This window comes from Leptopilina heterotoma, unplaced genomic scaffold (assembly GCF_015476425.1).
Source record: "Leptopilina heterotoma isolate Lh14 unplaced genomic scaffold, ASM1547642v1 Lhet_235, whole genome shotgun sequence".
NCBI classification, from domain to species: domain Eukaryota; kingdom Metazoa; phylum Arthropoda; class Insecta; order Hymenoptera; family Figitidae; genus Leptopilina; species Leptopilina heterotoma.
Genome location: NW_025110952.1, coordinates 93,487 through 99,761, shown reverse-complemented (window position 1 = coordinate 99,761; position 6,275 = coordinate 93,487).

Here is a 6,275-nt window from a genome sequence, read left to right as displayed (position 1 = left end):
GAATTGAAGTTACTAGCAGTAGAAAAAGAAATAAATATTTTTTTTTATGAAAATTAAAAAAAAAATCAGAGATCTATTATAAAATTAGAAGATTGAATTAAATCGTAAATATAAATAAGAATTAACTAATTATTGATTTAAAAAATTACTGATAAATAAAATAGTTAAATTTTTGAAAACAATACAGTTGATAACATTTTTTTTTTCATAAGCAGCAGCTGCAGGGTACATTAAAACTTATATCATTGAACACGATTGACACATGTTTCAAATATTGTTTTTATAGCTATACAAAAAAATATTAAAAAAAAAAATTTTTTTTTATAAAAAAACATAAAAATCACGGGTATATAAGGAGGACTTTTGTGGAGTTATAGTATTGTGAAATATTTGAAACTTTTTCTTAAATAAAAGTAAAAATGAATCACTTAAACACTATTCTTCTTTTTATTGTCGCTTGCATTTATTTAATGATATCTTCTAATTCCATTGCTGCAGCTCCAGGGGTAATAAAGTTACTTCAATTAAAAATCTTTTATCCATTGCAGTAATAATTATATATACATTTTATCTAATGTTAAACAGATCATTATAATTAAAAATTATTAATTAATTAAAAAATTAAAAAAAATTTTTTTTTTTTTTTTTGAAATAGTTTTATTAATAATAAAATATGCGAAAATTGAAAAATATATGTTTATATTGTCTTACAGAAAAATATGAATAATATGCATGTTTCTTTCTTTTTTAGGAACTTCAAAAAATCGTTAGTAAAATCTAATAATTGCTATATATAAAATAGTATTTTATTTATTATGTATAAATCTAGTGACAAAAAAAAAATAATTTTTACTTTAATGTGTTTTTTTTAATTCCATTTAATTGAAATTTATCAAAAGAAATAGAAATTAAAATTTAATTCGGAATTTAAAAAATATGATTTCTCGTAAGGGTGAGAAAAATAATTGATCTTTTTTTATCAGTACTTAATAATCTGACATTAGATATTAACATCTGAATTTTATATTTTAGGACGAGATCATAAAGTTAAGTGTATTGACAAAAAAAAGCAGAAATTAAAATATATATAATAAGAGTATTAACTTTATATTATTTTGATCTTAAAAATTAATGTCTCTCTTTGTTCTTTTCTTTAGGATTTGGAAAATTTAGTAAGTTTTAGTAATTTTAGTAATTTTACTACATAAAATTAATTTTTCAATGAATGATATTCACAAATCAGTAGTTTTTCTATAATTATGCGAAGTCCTTGGAATGCTTGCATCCTGTCTGATTTGAAAATAATTCATGTTTTTTTAAATTTAGTAATAAAAAATTTTCTTTTGTTTTTCAGAAACAAAAACAAACTGAAGTAAGTGTTTTGATATTTAAAAAAAAGTTAAAAGTAAATTAAACGAGAAATATAAGCTAACAAATTATCTTGTCTCTTTATCTTTAGGATCTTGGCAAAATTGTAAGTGCTATCTTATTTAAATATATCAGTGTATTTTATAAAAAAAAAATTAAAAACCCTGCAATGTGTTTTTTTAACTTTAGTTTGATTCAAAATTTATAAAATTAAAAGACTAAATTGTTATATAAATAATTTAGAGATTATTATCTAAATATTCTAAACTAATTAAAATCTCCAAAAAAATTAAATATATTTTACTCGAAAAAAATAAACATTAATAAAATTAACATGACTTTTTATTTTTTCCTTTTAGTTGCATACTGCTGAAGGGGTGAGTGTATAGAATCATTAAAACAATAAAAATATTTATTCCTACTAAATTAAAAACATCCTTTCAAAAATTTTGTAAATAAATTTTAAACAAATTTTGTAACAAAAAAGTTGTTAAAAAATACTCAATATTGAATAAAAGATGAAAAGTTTCTATATTAATGATTTTTTATTAATTTTTCAGATGAATGAAACCGTTCGCATAAACGTAAGATAAATAAAAATTGTATTTCTATTCAATTCATATATGTATCAACGATGATAAATATTTATTTAACAAAGATTTGAAATTAAAGTATTTTAAAAATTAAAGAAAAATTAAAGTAAATTAAAGTAAAGATTAAAAAAAAACTATCTCAGTAAAAAATATTTTAAAAATTAATGAAAATCCAATGTCTGACTTCTCCTTATGTACAGACAACCACAAATTCTGTTTATAATTAAATAAAAGCTTTTCTTCCACATATTAAATTTTAATTAACATGTATTTAAAATTTTTCTTTCATTTTCAGTCAATTATACCTTTAGTAAGTGTTACCAAATAAATAAAAATTAAATATAAGGCTTTAATATAGGCTTTCTTCGAAGCTCGTCTCATATTATTAAAATTTATTTGCGACTAACATGTTTTCATATTTTCTGCTTCAGATAAAGAAACTATTTGAAAACTTTGTAAGTGAAACTTTATTGTTTACGTTATTAATTTTTGAATGTAAATTAAATTTTTGCCTATATATATTTATTCATAAATCCTTAATTTTAAAAATATTCATTTACAAAAAAAAATTAAAGTTTAGATTTAATAATAATATTAAAAATACTCAGTTTATGTTTAAATTAAAAGGCTTTATAAATGTTTTTGAATGTGTAGATGATATCTTCAAAGGATGTTCTGCTTTCAGAAGCTAATGAAACACAATCGTAAAATACAATAATGTTATTATCAAAGTATGTTATTGTTTTGTAAATTTTTGACCACTACTTTGTTAGTTCTCAATAAAAATGTGTTTTAAATCAATAATTTACTTTCTCTGATATATTTTATACCTTCAATATGCGAATTTGGAATGAAAAAAATTTTAATTGTTCGAGTTATATATGCTGCGTGCAATCTTCAAAAATCGTGTTAATACGAGAATAAGACGTTGAAAAATTAAAAAAAAATTGAAGTATTATACTTTTTCATTGTATTTCTAAGAGTTGAATTAATTTCCTTTTCATTGATTGTATAGTGTATCATATATATATATATATATATATATATATATATATATATATATGCACCGAAAACGCGTCAATAAACAGTTCATTAACATCATTTAAAACGCTTCCCACATAGCACAATAGTATGAGGTAAGGTTATGTTGAGTACTAATCGTAAGGCACATAAGGTTACACAATATTGCTGCGGTAGACCTGAGGTGAACTAAAAACTTCCGCCTAGGAGGTAAGGTTACATGTTAGGGTGTGGTGAGTATATATGATAAGGCCATGGTAACCTTACACGTTAAGGTTAAGGTAACCTTACACGTTAAGGTTGATGTAACCTTACACGTTAAGGTTGAGGTAACGTTACATGTTAAGGTTGAGGTAAGGTTACATGTCAAGGTTGAGGTAAGGTTGTGATAAATTTACCAGTTATGGAAAATATTGAAAAAATAATTAATAAATAAATATTCAATTAAAAAGTTAGTTTGTTGCTCTTCTCTATTTTGGAAACCTGACATGAAGCAGAAAATTTTAAAAACAAATTTGGGGGGACTGGGATTTGAACCCGGGATCGACGCGCATAAACCTATCATTCTAACTAACTGAGCTAAGTAGAGAACTGGTAGAAGGAAAATTAATATTGCCTTTAAGGAGTTAATCATCTTCTTGGTTCACCTTAAAGGCAACATTAATTTTCCTTCTGCCAGTTCTCTACTTAGCTCAGTTAGTTAGAATGATAGGTTTATGCGCGTCGATCCCGGGTTCGAATCCCAGTCCCCCCAAATTTGTTTTCAAAATTTTCTGCTTTATGTCAGGTTTCCAAAATAGAGAAGAGCAACAAACTTAACTTTCTAATTTAATATTTATTTATTATATTATTAATTATTTTTTCAATATTTTCCATAACTGGTAAGCTTATCACAACCTTACCTTAACCTTACAACTTATTAATTACCTTACCTCAACCTTGACATGTAACCTTACCTCAACCTTAACATGTAACGTTACCTCAACCTTAACGTGTAAGGTTACATCAACCTTAACGTGTAAGGTTACCTTAACCTTAACGTGTAAGGTTACCATGGCCTTATCATATATACTCACCACACCCTAACATGTAACCTTACCTCCATGGCGGAAGTTTTTAGTTCACCTCAGGTCTACCGCAGCAATATTGTGTAACCTTATGTGCCTTACGATTAGTACTCAACATAACCTTACCTCATACTATGGTGCTATGTGGGTTATTCATGCTGTCGAAGTTTTAAATCTTTCTTTATATTAATAACATCTTCATAATTAAGAATTTTATAGCTGGAAACCTGAAAATATTTATTAGTTTGCCTTAAATTATAATACAATTTTTTTAATATTAAAATAAATCGGGAATTAATATAAATGAAATAAGTTTGTTGCATGATTAAAATAGTAGTATGAAGAACAACAATTATAATTTTAAGAAAGAATTAATATTTTAAAATATTTATTATGAAGGTGGTGAAAATGTCAAAAGAAGAATTTCAAAAGTAATGAATAAGTTAAATTAAAAATGAAGTTAAATAATTTTTTTATATTTACACTAAGGACAAATGTAGCGTACAAAAGCAAAATAGGACTCGTCATGATTGCAAGTTTTTGTTGCGAGAACTTTAATAATCATTGACTTCAGCTGTCAATGCTTTGTCCTTTTATATATTCAATTATTATCGAAAATTTCGTAAGAAAATCAATATTAACATAGAATAAGGAATTTCGAATAAACTAACAAATATCTTCAAACAATTATTTTGACATAAATTTTGAATGTAAATTCGTAGATAACAAAATATTATAATAATACTCAAAGTGTAAAAAACCACTTTATTTAATTCATATACACTTAATTTTAAAGGGTAATTTATGCGTTATCAAACAATCTAGTGGTACTTTTTTGAAAAATCTATTTAAATAATATTATTTATATTGTGACGTAAAATTTAATATTTATATAGTGATTAGTGATGGAAAATTAAGTATTTTAAATATGACGTAAAACTTACTATTTTGCATTTCTACTTCCTTCAATCGTATTAACCATCGTATACATTAATCAACATCTAAATTCTAATGTTTGATTGAAATTGTTTAATTTCGAAACCGTTTTAATTAAATAATAACTAGCAACAAATCGCGCGGCTAACTTCTTACTACCTTTTTTTTTTTTAAATAAAATTAGCAATTTTAAAAATAATAAAATTTGAAAATTTTCTAATTTAAATTTTTGTTGAAAATACTAAAAAAATTCAATTTTGTAAAATTTAAAATTTGTAAAATTTAAAATTCTTCTTATTAAATTCAACTATATGTTCAAATCTTGAAAAAAAATTCTCGTAAAAATCCCAATTATCTTTATTAATAACAAAATTCTTCTCCAAAGTATTCAATTATTTTCAGAAATTTTTCTAATTTTAATGATTTTCAATATCTACGATTTTAATAAAATATTTCCCAAAATTAATTCAATTATTTAAAAAAAAATTTAATTTGAAATTTTAGAAAATGACAATTTTGAATGAATGAATTAAATAATAAAAATTTCAGAGGAATTCTATTATTTACAAATTTTTTTATAAATTTCTTCGCAATAATTCAATTATTTTCATGAAGAATAACATTTTTTTAACCAGGAATTCAATTATTTTCATAAATAATAAAATTCTATAGGTATGTAGGTTTTCAATTATTTTCATAAATAATCAAAATCATCTCAGAATTTTAATTATTTTTGGTACAATCTTAATATAAAAAAAAAAAAAAAAATGTAATTACTCTTAAAATTTTTATTAAAATTAATTTTTAAAGATTTTAATGAAATAATTTTTAACAATTCGATTTTTTTCAAAATAATTTGAATTAAATTCTTCGTAGAATTAAATTAATTTCAATAATATCAAAATTCAATTATTTTTAATATCTACTATTTCAATAAAAGAATTCACAAAAGAATTCAATTATTTAAAAAGAAATATATTATTAAAATTCATTGCAAGAATTAAAGTATTTTTCATAAATAATAAAATTCTTCTCAGGTATTCAATTATTTTCAATACAATTATTAAAAAATTCGATTTTATTCAATAAATTAAAGAAATTTTTCAAAAAAAATCAATTTCCAAAATTTTTTAATAAAATTCAAGAATTAAATGCTTAATTTCAATTATTGAGAAAGAGGATTATTATAAAAACTTGAAAGAAATTATATTCATATAGAATTCAATTACTTTGAAAACTTGTAATTAAAATGATTAAAGAAAGTCCATTATTTTAAAGAAACTCAAAGAAA